At 40.2% G+C, this 15,090-nt stretch overlaps 1 protein-coding gene across 3 annotated transcripts in view; it reads left to right on the top strand.

Moving 5' to 3' along the window:
- The first annotated feature begins 1,369 nt into the window (after nucleotides 1–1,369).
- Nucleotides 1,370–15,090, top strand: part of LOC140476985 (ALS2 C-terminal-like protein) — a 104,593-nt gene continuing 90,872 nt past the window's right edge. For 2 of the 3 annotated variants that reach the window (XM_072570038.1, XM_072570040.1), the window contains exon 1: nucleotides 1,370–1,503. The gene's annotated coding sequence lies outside the window, so the exon portion shown is untranslated. The remainder of the gene's footprint in view (nucleotides 1,504–15,090) is intronic. The other variant, XM_072570039.1, reaches the window with a different exon arrangement.

The raw sequence follows: 15,090 nt of genomic DNA on the forward strand, positions 1-15,090 counted from the left end.
CAACACCGGCATCTCTAAAGCATGGCCGATAATTTAAATGATTCTGGTATGATGCAGACAGAACCCTTCAGCGAAACTCAATAAAATTGACAATTAGACAAAAAGTAATATTCAGCCCATGTGTTATATTGACAATGTGAAAAAGCCTATTCATCCATGATTTGGATATTATTCAACTCTGGGTCTTGGGTCTGTCTTGTTGTGAACTTCATGTATTAACTTGCAATTACGTGGGTTTCTGCTGGGCTCCCTGCTGCTGTTGTCATAGTGCTGCTCCTGTCTTCTGCTTGTTCCCTCCCTGTTGTAGCCTCTGGCTGCATCTTCGTGTAAAGGCAGGCCCAGTCTCTTTTTGTACAGATCTTGGAATGCAGGAATGTTGCGTAGTGGGTACAACAGACCATACAGCGTATCTGCTTTTTTAGGCCTGGCGACAATGTCGGTGATGTTTGCTGCTGCACCTCATGCTTACAGGTGTTGCTATGCAGCCACAATGGGTTGTCTACAATAAAAACCCAACAGGTTCACCAGAGTCCCTTTTTAGGGAGGGAAACCTGTTTGTGCCTGGTCTGGCCTACATGTAACTCCTGACCAGTATTATTCAGGGATGCCCAATAAGGATTATAGATTTTCGGAGCACTGTATTCTCAAATAGTTTGGAACAGCAGGTTAAATTCAGACCCAGCAGCAAGAGAATGGGACTTCTGCCAGTCTTGTGGGAAATTTGAATTGGACATCCGAATGGGACCCGGTTAAAGTTCAAATCAATAACTAAATCATTAAAGGATCCAGTTGGACAGAGTAAATAAACTTGACCAATATTTATTCTGTCGTGGGATGTGGACACCTCTGGTAAGGTTGTCATTTGCTGCCCATCCCTCATTCCCTTGAACCAAATGGCCCAGTTGGCCTTTTGAGATGAAGAGTCCACAACATTTTTGAAAGCCTGGAGTTTAACTCTGCCAGAACCAGTTCTCAAAGAGTTGAGATCTGCTGGGTGGTGCTCAGGGTGGTATCCCCAACAGTATCCTGTGTGTTTCTGTAGATTGGGTACACAGATTTTGCTGTAACTTGCTTGGAAATTCTTTGGGTGGGGTGGTCACAGAAACCACAAACTGCCAGAGTAATACTGACAACATGCCCCTTTGTTTGCTTTCTATCTATGTTGGTCCACATGCTGTGACACCATGTACAAATCAGTCGGGTACAACAGTAATAATACTATGTAAACCTGCTGGGGGATCTTTAGTCAACTCATAAACAGAGATTAATGGGAGGGTTCCAGATTCTGGGAAGGTGCAGCAGCCATCACTATGGTTACTAGGAATTCATGCAAAGCGACATGGGAGAGGAGGAGCCTGATTACTGAACTGTACTTCCTTACTGATGTAGTTTACACCACACATGATTAACCCTGGTTTCACAACCTCACTTTGCTCTGTGATAGGATTGATGTGAATGAGCCCTGTTCAAAAAAGGCCAACTGAGACGACGTACCAACACCAGGTAAGACAATGAGGCTTTCTTATAAAAATGCTTGCTGCTGTACCAAAAATAATTCAGTAAAAACTTTTTGAAAAGTACTGACCGGAATTATTCTCAATGCATTTGACCTTGCCAGACTATATTGGGGAAAGAGTCCCCTAGAAACCCAATATAGTTTGAGTTTATCACTTCTTATTTTGCTGTAGCTTGCACAGTTTGTCAATTGCTTAGATAACTTGTCCTTGGCAAGCATTTCAATGCTGCTGAATCAGCCCTCCTATTTTTTAGAAAAAGAATTCTCTTCTCCCCCTCTCACTTGAGCTGTGACGATTAAAACTTGTTGCATCGTAACTTTCTGCACAATGCTGAGATTTGCAAACCAGTTTTGCTGACTGCAGTGGGAAGCAGACGATTGGAGGGAAATTACTATCCATTTGGATCAACTTCGCATCCCACACTTCCCTGATTCTATAACTTGGGCACTTCATACATGGAACTTTCACAGAAATAAGGGTGTGTGTTCAGTAATTATATATGACCTTTTTTGTATGAAACATGCAAAGCTGCAGCGTGGATGTTATTCAGCACTGCAGTGAGATGTTGGAATGTATCCAACAGCAGCAAAAGAGCCTGGAACAATCCCAAGAAATGGTAAAAATGCGCAGTGCACAGTTCTGGAAAATGTGTGCACCCATTATATTCAGCTCCTGTTATTAACCAGTTGAATCTGGCAGGAAAGAGTGTTTCCCTTGAATAAAGGAACTAGTCCTGCCCACTGTCCCAATGTGATTTATTGCAGATAAATGTTTCCAAAGCATATGCGGTCCTTTTCTTTAAACAAATGAAGAAAAATCACACAGCACAACCTACTGCATTAATGAAAGCTCAGCGAGGCACTTGAGCCATAAGAATGCAGGTCTGGGAAATCACAGGATTGATTGCAATGTTTAGATTGCCACCTGGATTCTGAGGTAGTGCTGCGCTGTTGGTGGTGACATCTTTCTGATGAGACATTAATCAGAAGGCACTGTCTGTAACATGTGCTGAGGCAAGAGATCCCGTGGAAGTATTTATAAAGGGGAGCAGGGATTTATCCTTGGTGTCATAGCTACTACTTACCCCTCCACCAATATCTCCCAATATAATCTGGAAGTTTACATTGCTGTTTTTGGGGGGTGCTTTCAGTGCACAGTTTGGCTGTTTGTTTTCTAAACCCTCAGGATACCACCTTTGGCACCTTCATGTTTCTTTCTTTCCAACATTAGCCACAGCTGTCAAATATTGTGTAAGAATTGTTTCAGAACTGCTTTTAAAATCTGTTTCCACATCAAAAGATATTGGGAGTGTTCAGGGAAGATGCGAACTAGAGATTTTTAACAACACTTGAAATGATGCATACAATTGTTTATGTATTTAAAGAATACAATAACGATGCAATGCCGCATATTCTGGGCTCCAGCTTACAAAGACTTAATTGATTCTGCTTCCTTTTTAATGGCACGAGGTTCATCGTCTTTTACTGTACGTAGTTAAAAAAAAGTAGGCCTTAAAATCAAGGGGTGGTGTATTGATAGTTTGGGTGCAGTGAATTAATTACGTATATCAGGCAATCTGTCCTTCTTGTGTTCTGAGACTGACTCTTCTTTCTATTCTGGTGTGAATCTACTAGCTCAGCATTTCCAACATCCTTTTTTCATTTCAGATGCCTTTGCAAATGAAGGACTTTTTTTGTTACAGTTCATTGTAACTTTCCCTAACCCAAAATCCCTCTAGGGATTGTGCCTGTCCTTCAACTTCAGTCTCTTGAGTAATTACCATGCTTATATCACACTGACTGCACCTTCAGCTATCTGAATTCTATACTGAAATTCCTTCCCACACCTTAGACATTGTTTGAGTATAAGTTTCATATCCTCTATTTAATAACTTTTTGACTTTGTAGGAGCAAAATAAGAGAATGAGTCAACTTGGATTGACTTACTAAGTAAAGTGTGATTTGTGAATGCAAATCAGTTTCCTTGTGCAATATTCCCCCAGATTGCTGATGCTTTGGCTATGAGTACATCATCTTCCATTTTCCACTTCCTTTGCATTACATCAGTGATGTGATCTTTTGCAAAATTTTACCAGTTTCCTCCTTTTCTCATAAACAGGTGGCAAACATTAAACCACTACCTTCCCTTTTTAGTTAGTTGCGCTTTATTTCCGCTGTTTGTTTTGAATTTCAAGGTATCACAATGGATGGAAAGAGGGCCATTAAGCTCTGGCATGTTTGTGGTCTCCATTGTCACCTCTTTCTCCATAACCCTGCACATATTTTCTTTTCAATTAACTATCCATTTGCAGTTTTTGGGGAATTATTTCTGCATCTTCACATGCCAAGCATTCCAGATCACAACTCTCTGCGTAATGAAGGGGAAAGGAAAAACAATTTTCCCTTGGTTCTTTTGTCAAGTGCAATCTATTTATGTCCTATGGTCACTTATTGCCAATAGGAAATCTATCTCACTCTTTACTCTGTTACAATTGCTCATAATTTTGAATTTTTTCAGCAGTTTAATGAATGACTTAAAGAATGTGGGATTGAACTGCATTATTGAGCAATCTAAAAGGTTGTGATGTATTCCTGTTTCCGAAAGCATAAACCTCTGATACATTTCCTAATAAATTAGGGCCTTCATTACAGAAATGCCAGAGCTAATAAATACAACAATGTCAATTTTACAATAGTGACTAATATTTCAAAAGTGCTTTATTAGCTGTGAAACAATTTGAGATATCCTGAGGATGTGAATATTGCAATATCTTTCTCGTCATTAAAATGAAATATGAAAGCAGAAACATCAGCATCTTAAAGAGAAATGCCAACATTTTAGATGAGTTTTTTTTGTCAATCTAATAGGTGTTTTTATCATGATTGCTTTGTATTTCAGATCCTAGTGGGCACAGTAATGCTCTCTTGTAAATTGTATGTATAAGTAATACTTATAACATTAAAAAAGGAAAAGTAGTATTGAAAACGATGATGATCATGACATTTATGATTAGTTTTTTTTAAGGTGGAAGAGTTTTAATCGAAAGTCCTGGTGAGAGTTTCTGTTTCAGGGTTTTCTCCGTGAGATATTTGTTGTCAACATTAAATGCATGACAAAGAACATTGAGAGGTAGAGTATTGTAAGTCTCTTCCTGAATTGTGTTTTAACCTCCAAATGTTCAACAGCAAGGTCTGATATGTGGAACCCCTTTATATTTGGCTCCTCTGACTAAGTTTGCCAATTAGGGGATGATTTATCGGGCTAACTGCAAATAAATTTCATATTGGAATCCTGCAGACATCAGATAAAGAGTCTTTTACTGGTATCTTGAATTTGTTTTTACTGTAATCAGATACCTGGTTTAACTTTGTTGATAAAACGAATTGGAAACTTAAGTCAGAGTGCGATAAATGTTTTACAGATTGGTTCACTCATCTTACAAATCAGTCAACTAGCAAGAGCATCATTTTGAACAATGGTGAATTGTGTAGAAACTACAAACTCATTGATATAATAGTAAAATGTCATGATGTTGGAAATTGAAAAGTTCGTGAAAATGTTCAGGAGATTTTAGTCAATCTCTGGTTTGCACATTGCACAACTGTGGCCTTTCATGAGAACTGGGACAAGTTTGAAATGTCATATAGAATTTTCCAGTAGGGAGAATGGCTATTTGACCCATCATGTCTGTACCAACTCCCTAAAGAGCTACCCAGGTCAACCATTCTCCAGCTCTTTCTCTGTAACCCTCTAAATTCATCACTTTCAAATTTATATCCAGCTTTCTTTTGAAATCTCCCTATGGAATCCATTTCCACCACTCTCCAAGGCAAAGCATTCCAAATCCTAACAATTGAGTAAAGAAGTCGCTTCTCATCTCACTCCTAGCTCTCTTGAATCTTGAAATTGTGACCCTTAATTATTAACATACTAACTAGTGGAAACAGAATATCCTCCCTTACCCTGTCAAAATTGTTCATAATTTTGAATACCTCAATAAAGTCACTTCATAATCTTCTCTGCTTCAAAGAGCATATGTAAAAAAGTGTGGTGCTGGAAAAGCATAGCTTGTCAGGCAGCATCCCAGGAGCAAAATAGTCGACGTTTGGAGCATAAGCCCTTCATCAGGAATGTGGAATTCACATTCACACATTCCTGATGAAGAGCTTCTGGTGGAAACGTCCACTCTTCTGCTCCTCGGATGCTGCCTGACTGGCTGTGCTTTTCCATCACCACACGTTTTGACTCTGATCTCCAGCATCTGCAGTCCTCACTTTCTCCAAAGAACATATGCACAATTTCTCTAATCTTGTAGCTAAAATCCCTCATTCCTGGTATGTTTTGAGCAAGGGCAAAGCAGGGGTGGGAAAGCAAGGCAGCAGAAATTAAATAGGGGCGAGGGTTGGGGAAATGATTATCCAAGGCTTATGACCTCTACTTCTTAAAAGGACAAGGACAGCAGAAATGTATTTCCACCACTGCTTGTAATTCTCCTCTAAGCCACAGACAATCCTGACTTGGAACTACTCTATACCCTTTATACCAAAATGCTGGAACTTTCTCACACAACATTGGAAGTGTACCAAATGGAATGGAATGGTTCAGGAATGGACGTCACAGCCACCTCCTCAAGGACACTCCAAAGGGCAGCAAATGCAGGCCAAGCCAGCAATTTTTACATACCATGGAACATCGTTCAAAAAAATAAACCTACTCCAAGGGCCAGTGCTGCACCCATCTTTGCTTTCTTTATGCAAATGATTATATTCAAATCTTAAATTTTACTGAAATCCAAAGAGGCAGATTTGGAAAACAGCCTTGTCATAGAGTTCCGAATGAAATGTTAAGTGGGAATTGGAAAAAAATGATTAAACTCAGTGGACAGATGCCGAAGGGTAACGTTGGGAAGAAAAAGGCACCCAATAACTGACTATAGAGAGAACATTCGTTAGGGTGATGCAAGGGATGGTTAATTGCAATTATAAGGAAATATTTGAGAATTCAGAATCGTTGATACCAAATTACTTCCGAGAAATTAGATGAGAATTGGAGAAAGGTGTTTTAATATCGGTTTAGTTGTTGGTTTAAGTTTGTAATGAAGAGATTAATTTATGTGCAGGTTATGGGGAAAGAGATGCTTTGCTACAATCACTGAAGTAAAACAAAATCATTTGTAGTGGGGAAACATTTATGAATATTAAGTAAAAATAAATGTAGGAATGTGAATGGGTTTTGGATTGTTAATTTTACTTTGTCTAATGATGCTCTAATCATACGCCCTGAGATGTTCTGCTATGTTTAACAATAAACATGTAAGTGCAAGCTGCTATATTGCTAACATTTACCCTTCAGCAAACATCATAATACGTTGGTTGTGGGACCGTGTTGTATGAAAATTGGCTTGCTACATGACAACTATGACCACAATTAAACAAATCAGTTACAAAATACCTCTAGTCATTATTAGGTTATGTTAATCAAATTGCTAAGTCGTGTAGTAGAGATGTTTGGGAATTTCAACTACTCTAATGTTAATTATGATAAATTTAATGTAAAAATGCATGCAGGAAAACTGGGGACATTTGTATGATTTCTTAACTTGGTCACATATATACACAACATGGGGTAAGATGATCTGTATACAAGGGAAAATCTTTACATAGATTTTTACACTGGTGAAGCAAGTCCACTATGGAGGGATTTCTCTGTTTCCGTTGCTTGCTTCAATGTAGGCGGTAGCAGACTGCACTCTTTTAGCCTTTACAATACCATTTGAGGAAGCAGGGGCAGGAAGGGACTTCATTCTGAGTGTTTGTTTGTGACTGTTGTAAATGATTCATGCTAATTTGTGCAAGGCTCCAGGCAGGCTGTCTTGACTCCTTTTTCCTGAGGCAGTCACAAATGCCTTTATTGTTCAGCCCACTACAGCCTCTGGGAATGCATCCTGCACAATGATATGATTTGGAGATGCCAGTGTTGGACTGGGGTGTACAAAGTTAAAAATCACACAACACCAGGTTATAGTCCAACAGGTTTAATTGGAAGCACACTAGCTTTCGGAGCGACGCTTCTTCATTAGGTGATGAAGGAGCGTCACTCCGAAAGCTAGTGTGCTTCCAATTAAACCTGTTGGGCTATAACCTGGTGTTGTGTGATTTTTAAGTTTGCACAATGATAAATATCTATTTGAGGGTGTGGCTTGCGATGCCTATCTGGAATTAGACAAACAGAACAAACAATACTATTGTGCTTTTTACTCCAGGGGCTTTGTTTGCTTGCTTGCTTGCTCTGGGGAATTATGCACCTATCCTTCTAATGATACAGTTTCTCATATATGATCAGGTCCTGTGCCTTGCTCCCAACATAGCAAAATAGCAAAGAGTGCTGTTTGACAGAGATGAATGTTATCTTCTGGTGAGTTCAAGGAGGATGAATAGGAGCAGCACTTGTAGTGCCCATGCTGAGACTCTTCTGAGGTATCAACACGTGGACACTAATGGCACTGATGTAAGCGATGCTCTATCTTGAAACAATCCTTTCATGTGGTGCTTCCAATCAATATTGTCTTCCTCAATCCCATAGGTACACTATATACCACCTGTCACATATAGGAGAGGAGGGGTTAATTGACTCCTCTTCTCTTTACTGCCTCTTCTGTTGATTATAGCAATGATTTAATTATCTTTTCAGCACACAGCTATGCTTCACTCCAATTAAAATGCTGTTAACCCTACTTATTCTGTCACCACTTCTTTTCTTATTATATTCCATTTCAGGGGTAACTTGTCTGTTACAATGGGAACAAAGTTATCATTACATCATGTTCTGCTCTTTCAGCTGTAAATTAAGTAGAGCAAGTGCATTATAATGAATATGTTAAGTGTCCAACTTTTCTACCCAACTTTACTTGTCTTGTGTGCATCACCATTGAAAATATTGGCAAGCTCCCAAATACCCAATACTTGTCCCCATTGGACCTAAGAGTTAAAACCTTCAACACCTCGGCTTGCACAGTTGAGCTGAATTTTCTGTTCGGCTCAGCCTCTGCCAAGCATTGTTCTAGTTCACGGTTAAATTCGGGCCTTAAGATAATGGTGTCATTTCCTCAGAGTCTGAGTGACATGGGGAATGGTGAGAAAATTGAGAATGTTCTGTAAGAATGAAGAAATAGAACTCTCGATTTTGAGAAAAATAAGTTTCATTTTATCCTTTAAGGTTTCAAAACTTAGACGGGAATCTTCCTTGTAAGCAGTAAATGCTGACTGGCTTCATCTATATACAGGTTTCTCTTCTCCAAAGTTCTCATGAGAAACTAGATGGTGAGATTCTTGAACCTGAAAGCTAGTGTGCTGACTACAGCTACAGCTTGCCATGACTTCTCTGGGCCTTCATCCTAGCCATCTTTTCCCAACACTTCAGCACACCCTCCATGCACGTACACCAGTCTGACTGCATTTTCATGACACTTATAATATAGTTCAGCATTTCAGCACAAAATGCAGAAGCGCTGCAACATGTTATAGTGCAATGCTGTTGGCAGACTGCCTTGCATGCAGGGACAGGTTCCTATCTCATGCATCTCAAAGAAGATGCGAGTTGGGCTCAGCTCGTATTCTTTGCATTGACTGACCATGCAAGGGGAGGGGTTGATATGTTAGTTTACAGCACTGGTAGATCAGTGTCACACCTACAACATGTGCCAGTATCTTGTGTGGCAAATTTACTGCATGGGTCTCCACCAAATGACCATGACTGTAAATCTTAGGGAAGTTGTCCTTGATCCAGGCGAGGGGCCAATAATCTCTCAGACATTGTTACAATCAGTTAAGGGTAATGTACAAACTCAATCCAGGGAGTTAGTCATTATCAGTACTGCAAATGAAGTGTAACTAGTTGGGGATCACCCATGTATCAGTTGGGAAATCCATTCAGGCTGGTCTTTTCTCAGTCAGAAATGATGCTGAGGTGGCCTGAACGAGTGTGTATGAAGCACAGGGACCAGGAAAGTTTGGGATTTGGTATTGCTCAGAGCCATTGAAGAAAGATGCTAGATACCATAATGAGACTGGTAGACCATGAGTTTTTTATAGGAGGTGAGTACCAGTAGCAGAGTTAGTGAGTGTGATGTAGCAGCAGGAAGTTGATGGCACTTACCCTTGTAGAGCGTAGAAGGTTATTAACCTTCTTGAGGCGTTGTTGTGCATTCTTCTGGATTGTGGATACTGCACTGACCTGGATAGTTACTTCAGACCAGGCGAGCATTGCTTGGTGCTGTGGTCTCTTCTGGTGGTCCTGGGGAAAGAGGACAGCCATTCTCCCCTCCAGCTCATCCACCAGGGCCTCTAGATTTGAACAATGAGATGAGAATCTTACGAATGAGCAGCAGGAAGCTTCTTTTCATGTATTGATGCCTAAAACAACCACAGAATGCTGGAGAAACTCAGCAGGTGGAGAGAGAAACAGAGTTAGCATTGAGTCTGGTATGACACTTCTGAACTGGAGATCTGGAAAACTTTGTGCCTATGACCCTGTGCAGCTTGTGCTGCTGGCTGCTCTGGGCAGCCAATATTCTCTTGAAAGGAGAAGAATTGCACACGCAGATGCACACCGGTGTACACCAGAAAAACTTGATCCAACGCTATTCTGACATCTTGCAGCCAACCTGGCGATTGAAGTATCAGGATTGGAAATCCTATTCATGGATGTCAAACCCAACATATTCATACATGACTTGCTAAAAATCAGGTGTGCAACTGCAAGATGAGATCTAAGCTAAGAAAATTCAAAGACCATGCCAGAATTGCAAATGACCTTGTTTTCAGTGACTTTACCTTATTCTGGTTGATCAGTTTTGGATTCCTGGAGGTCTTTCATGCCACTTATGACCTGGTTGACAGATAATCACCTCTCTCAGGTATGTGGGCTGTTCTCCATTACCTTCAATGGCACCAAGAAGTATATGGAGTAGTCAGCAAGATTAAGTCATGAGGAGTGAGGGGAACACACTGGACCTTATATCTGGTGGGGGATGCTCCACAGTGGGTTCTGGGCTCTGGCCACGTTTATACTTCCTATTCCAACATGAACCTGCCAAATGATCACCCTTGCATCTGTTTCACATTCCACATCACAACATTCCCTTTCTGCCACAAATAGTTTGCTACATAGGCAAAAAGGGTGGTAGGATTCCACAAAGTGAGAAATGACCAAAGACTCTACTTCGAAAGTAACTGATTAGTGTAAGTGCTTCCCAATGCCCTGACAATGTGGAGGAATGATGTATTAAAAATTTCTCATAGCAGAACACAAACATAACATTCTTCCATTATCTCTTTATGCTTTTTGAGGTACCGGGGAAGAAATTTTAACTTGGAGAGAACATGACACACTACAAAGGATTCCAGCCTATGGAAAAGATTCATTTTGAACTGTTTGACCAGTCAACACAGCCATTCATTGAAATCATGTTGTGCAGAACCAAGCACAGATAAATAGAACATGAAGGATCATTTGCTTTGTGTATTTTATGTGGCTTGTACATGCATGGACTCAGAGCAAGGAAGACAAATCCTGTCATATATAACATCAGGCAGGTTACCACCCTTACACAAGTCCATCAAGTGTCTCTGCAACTTGTCCTTGAGTGTGGTTGCGTGGTCATGTGTAATGGCATGTGCTATGGATATAAACTTTGAAACACCATTGAGAGTATTGTGCATTAGGTTAGATTCTCTACAGTATGGAAACAGGCCTTTCGGCCCAACAAGTCCACACCGCCCCTCCGAAGAGCAACCCACCTGGACGCATTCCCTGCCCTATATTTACCCCTAACTAATGCACCTAATGGGCAATATAGCATGGCCAGTTCACCTGATCTGCATATCTTTTGGATTGTGGGAGGAAACCAGAGCACCTGGAGGAAACCCACACTGACATGGGGAGAACGTGCAACGGAGAGACAGTCGCCCGAGGTGGGAATCAAACCCATGTCCCTGGCACTGTGAGGCAGCAGTGCTAACCACTGAGCCACCATGCCGCCCATCTTGTAGTCACAACAGTAGAGTATGACTACTCCAGTCTCTCTTGGCTATATATTTGAATGTCAGGGTTTGCCTTGAGATTATACAACACTCCCAGCCATTCATGTTGCATGTGAAAACCTGGCAAGGTCATTAGTCAGTCCACAATGTGAATGTCAGATTTGCTAGGTTCTGCTTTCAAAGCTTTAACATTTCTGTTGGACACTGATTTGAGATTAGATAAATGGGTAATGAAGGAGTTTGAACTAGTGAATACCTCTTCCCATTCAATTCAGGACAAGGAAATAAATAAATTGAATACATGAAGAAAAGGCAATGAGAAGACAAATGGGAAGTTGGACCTTTAGTCTTTTTAGAGCCAAGTTTCTTTGGCACAGCTTCCAAAAATGTGACCTTTACCACTCAGAAGAAGATAGTAGATACATTGGAACACCACCACTCACAAGTTCCCCTCCAGGTCTCTCACCATCCTGACTTGGAAATATATTGCCATTCCTACACCTTCAATGAATAAACATTTTGGAGCTCTGTTCTTAACAATGCTGTGCATCTTCACCGGATGGACTGCAGAGGTTCAAGAAGGCAGCTCACCATTACCACTATAAGGTCAATTAGCAGGAGACAAATCTGGTGTAGCCAGCCACATTTAGATCCTGTGAAAGAATGTTTTTTTTTGTTATTTAGAAAGACTTGAGGTAAAGTGTACAGAAACAGCCTCATCTATGCCTTGTGAAACTTACTTCCACCCCTGGTGTTAACTGAAATAACTGAGTTTCCACATTGGTATTATCACAGTGATGGGGTGAGGTTAGGGCTTGAGTTTGCAAAATTATGCACTCTTATTTGCCATAATACTAGTGCCAAGTTATGAATGTAAACTTCAGCTTGCTTCATGTGAAGGATTTTCCATATTTTGCTTTTGGCCCTTTGTTATTTTCAGGGTTAAATTTGTTTATGTCTTCCTTTTCCTGTCTTCATCAAGTTGACACATGTGTCTATTGGGAAAGACTTTCCCTTCTTACTTGTCAGCAAATATCAGTGTCAAGCACATCACAAAGGCAGTTTATGAGGCGATTTGAAATGTGATGTGCTAATTTGGTTCTTGCACCTCCTGTGCAATTCTGATACAATCGATGTTTCATTCTAATGAGGCATAACTTTTAATGTCCTCAAAAGGGTTAATATGCCTTGTTTTTCTGTGGGTGTTGAATGGAAAGGGAAGTTGGTTGCCTGTTGTTGTAATTGTGTCGTGTTCTGTATTGAGGAAGTCGGATATGAAATGAAGCAAGGTGGAGGAATCCTATTCAAAGGTATTGGTAAAATACAGGGCCACAATATGGCTATACCACTTTGGATGAGCACTGCTGCACCAGCAGTTGTGTTAACTTTCACTTTAGTGATGATAATTTAACCCCAGGATAACTAATAAGGGATTTCCTGAATAAGAAGCTTCTGCTTCTGCCTCTGTCTACTTTCGTATCATCATGATTTAAATCAGAAAATTTGGTTTCACTGGAGGTGATACTTGTGTTCTGAAATGAAAATAGACTTGTATTTAAATTGGGCGAAAGTGAGGACTGCAGATGCTGGGGATTAGAGTCAAGATTAGAGTGGTGGTGGAAAAGCACAGCAGGTCAGGCAGTATTCAAGGAGCAGGAACATCAATGTTTCGGGCATGAAGAATGGCTCCTTCCTGAAATGTCAATTTTCCTGCTTCTCAGATGCTTCCTGAGCTCCAGTGCTTTTTCAGCACCGCTCTAACCTTGTATTTAAATTGTGTGTTTCACAATCCCAGGACATCTGAGCCTGAACCAAAAAAATTCTTTAGAAATGCTGTCACTGTAGACCACCCAGGTAGTAATATAGTAGTGACTATTTAATCAATTTTAGGTGCTTGTTATGGAAAGAATGTCAATTAGGTTATTTGGTGAGCGCTCCTGTAGCTGTTTGATAAAAAGAATGGGATGTTTTTCAGGTAGCTGAGATACTCGGCCGGTCTTGATTTAACATTACCTCACAAAGGCAATGCCTCCAATAGTTTAGCACTCACTTAGTACTGCAGTGATGTGTTGGCCTGGATGAGGTATTTGACTGGCATATGTATCCATGAGTTGCAGACTCGGGTAGAATTACCACTGAGTTTTGGCAGACACAGCCAACTAACAAGATATGATTACTTGATGAATATACTCTCCATGTTTAACAGTCATTTTGTGGCTCAGATACAGCTGTATGTATTCAGAGGTCACTCAGATTCATTGCTCTGACAATTCCTGCAGTCAGTTAAAGACTGACATCCCATCCCCCTTTTGGACAATTTGAGCTATGTTAATCTACCTCTTGTCACATTTTTACATTTTTGAGTATTATTTGTATAACTCCCTGCTCTTTATTGATATCAATATGTAATTAAAATTGCCCAGTCACTAAGTGTTTCCTCTTGGTTTTTTCGCCTCTTTCCTCATTTTTGGGTCTCCTTTTAAAAAGCTGATCTTTTGACCGAATTAAGTTGTCAGAAGAGGAAGTTTAAAGCAAAGTTTAATATTGTTTTTGTAGGTCAGGAGATAAACACCAGATTAAAAATAGATTACTGCAGATGCTGGAAATCTGAAATAAAATGGAAAATGCTGGTGAAACTCAGTAAGTCTAGCAGCATCTTAACATTTACAGTCCGATATGGCACTTCCACAGAACCGGAAGATGTTATCTTCTCTGAAGAACAGTCATGTTGAAAATGTTAACTCTTACTGCTTATATCAGCTCACATGCAGTATTATATTGAGGCCTGGTGTGGAAAATGGACAGGCTGAGCATGGCTCAAAAATGGCTTGGGCTGCATTAATTCGGCAAACATAGAGTTAATAGAACATACAGCATGGAAATAAGCTGTTTGCTATTGATGTTCCAGTTAGTCTCCTCCCACCAGCAAGATTCTCACTAATTTGCATGACAAGGGCAGATTGGTTTGATTTTATTCATATAGTTTAGAAGGAGGAGAAAGAATCATAATGAAATTTATTCAAATGTATACAACAAGGTTAGAAGACTAGATGCAGGGAGGACATTTTTCCTTCATTGGGGATTCTAGAAACAAGGGTCACAGTCTGTCTGGGCCATTTAGTTCTGAAATGAGGAAATATTTCTTCACCCAAAGGCTGGTGTACATGTGTAATTTTCTACCTCTATCGCTAATTGAGATATATAAGGGGATTGACAAAGTAGACAAGGGATGTTTCCTCTCGTGAGACAATAAAGAATGAGAGGTCATTATTTTAAATATGCTACTCCTTATCTTAAAACTGGGATTAAAAATACTTTTAGGATGCTGGGACATTCCCAGTAAATTTAAGTAGGTGATAGACAGATTATTCGTTAGTAATGGGTTGAAAGGATATGGAGAGTGGGCAGGAACTGAAATTGGGCTGAATTGCCGCCTCCTACTCCTGGTTGTTATATTTCTAAATGCCTGAGGAAGGAACAGGGGCTCCAACAGCTTCTGGTTTCAAATAAACCTGTTGGACTATAACCTGGTG

The sequence above is a fragment of the Chiloscyllium punctatum genome, chromosome 5, assembly GCF_047496795.1.
Source record: "Chiloscyllium punctatum isolate Juve2018m chromosome 5, sChiPun1.3, whole genome shotgun sequence".
NCBI lineage: Eukaryota > Metazoa > Chordata > Chondrichthyes > Orectolobiformes > Hemiscylliidae > Chiloscyllium > Chiloscyllium punctatum.